This window comes from Hyperolius riggenbachi, chromosome 4 (genome assembly GCF_040937935.1).
Source record: "Hyperolius riggenbachi isolate aHypRig1 chromosome 4, aHypRig1.pri, whole genome shotgun sequence".
Classification (NCBI taxonomy): domain Eukaryota; kingdom Metazoa; phylum Chordata; class Amphibia; order Anura; family Hyperoliidae; genus Hyperolius; species Hyperolius riggenbachi.
The window spans coordinates 18615322-18617503 of NC_090649.1; the positions used below are offsets into that span (position 1 = coordinate 18615322).

The window sequence follows — 2182 nt, forward strand, 5'->3', positions numbered from 1 at the left end:
CAGGGGTCAGGCAAGGGTACCCCCTGTCCCCCCTCATGTTTATATGTGTGATAGAGCCGTTATTAAGAGCCATCCAAACTGATAAAGTGTTTCAGGGCCTCCTCATCCCTGGAAGTAATGGACACCATGCCAAAACCACCGCATATATGGATGATGTGGCCTTAATATGCTTGTCTGGTAAAGACGTAAAGAGAGGCCACCTACAATTGTCTATTTACTGTGCAGTCTCAGGTATGGCGGTTAATTGGGCTAAGAGACACATCTGCAGCTTGGGGAAAGATACCCAGTGGAAATCCCTCAGGTAACAACAACTGACACGGTCTCCATCCTGGGGGTAACTTTTGACAGGATATTAAATGGTGCAGCTGATTATGCCCAATTGTTGACCAAGGTAAAACAAAAACTGGCTTTTTGGAGCTTACGGAAATGATCCTTACGGGGAAAACGTTAATTGTAAAGTCTGCTATTCTACCCTTACTGCTATATTACACTGTTGTTTTTCCTCCTCCAGCTCGCTGGAGCCAGTGAATTACTAAACAACTCTTTGCCTTCTTTTGGAGCAGTCAAATGGAAAGGTATAGCAGGAATAAGGTAATGGCCACAACTTTCCTAACATCGATAATTTTCTCAAATTGCATTATTGGCTCACTGCTGTCATTGCCTTTCGATGCAGTGGGCACACTGCTGAAATGATGTACTATTTAGGAGGGAGGCTTTTTGCAAAATGGGGATGGTGCCAATGCGACCTGAGGAGGCCCATGACGTTGGTGGTACCCCAGCACTATTTAAAGCTTGCACAAATAAGGGAAGGATGGAAACTCACTGACTTTACAGGTGATATTGCAAACAAACAGGCCCTGTCAAACTGGGTAAGGAGGGAAGAAGTGGCAATAGAAATTTTAGGCCTTAATGTACAGCAGACAAAAGAAGTGTTCAAGAATAAAAATATACGGGGTCTTACAAATCACCAGAAAGACGTGGTGTGGCAGACCCACTTAAATTGCCTCCCCACCCGAGCATTCCTTACACGAAGGGACCTAGCCAGGACAGACACTTGCCCCCGAGAAAGGTGTGGAGGGTCAGAAACTGCACCGCACATATTCTGGTCTTGTTATTTTGCTTCAAGGTTTAAACTTAAGTAAAAACACTTTTTTCAGCTGTGGTTCAGAACAACCAAAGTTACTTACACCAATATACTCACAGGCTGGTGGGGTAACAAAGCTGACCATAGGATAGCTTGGATTATTTTTTCTGTTTTCAAGGATGTTTTATGGGACGTTAGAAATTTGCTGATATTTAAGAAAGAAGTATTATCTGTAGAAGACAAACTTTTTTTGTCACGTATTTATGTCGTCTATTTGTTTAATGTCGCTCACTCAGGGCAAGAGGACGCAGCTGTTCGGTGGCGTACCACCGAGTGGACGAGTAGACTTTCACTATGATGTATTTTTGCACTTTTTGGCTCTGCGAGCAAACTGACTTGTAAACCCCTGTTCCAAAAAATGAGAATATTTTTTTGATCTCTGTTTTGATCATATGACAAAAATATTTAATTTTGATAATAAAAGTCTGCCCTTGTGATGACTCTTGGGTATAGCAACAAGACCATGAAGGGTGTCTACATGATCGGAATATGGTACTTGGCTAACCGACTGAGACTGTTCTTATCAGTTTAATATCAGATACGTCCCCTATCTGTGGACCATAAATTAAATGGATTTTTGGAACAGGGAGATGGAAGAAGAGCTTGCTCTGTCCACTCCGCGCATCGACCTGGTATTGCAGTACCTCCAGGACCGGTGCACTACTCTCTCTTACTGGTGTCAAAAACCAGAACAAAACTCAACATACCCAACTGACTAGCAAAGTGGAGTGAAGTCAAGTAAAGTGAAGAAATCAAGAGACCTTCTGCAAAGTGTATACTGTGGCTGAATGTACCAGGCAGCAAGTGCTGTTTTTTCCCCCCTGCTCGTTCTGCTGTGCGCTCTATGTCTGTGCTGCTACTGCTGGGTGCAGGATAGAGTTGAAATCCTCTCCCCACTGACAATAAAAACATTGTTTCAAGTTGTATCTGCTTTCTTTGTGCATCTGTGTCATTTATTGAGTCCGTATTTCTCCTGGCTATAAGAAACGGAAAAAAACCCACATCTTTATTTTGCATTGGCTGCCCGCTGCGTTCTTA

General features: G+C 43.1%; 1 pseudogene; it reads left to right on the forward strand.

Annotated features, from left to right (window-relative positions):
- The first annotated feature begins 1631 nt into the window (after positions 1-1631).
- On the forward strand, positions 1632-1810 carry LOC137505772 (U2 spliceosomal RNA; annotated as a pseudogene).
- Positions 1811-2182: the final 372 nt, after the last annotated feature.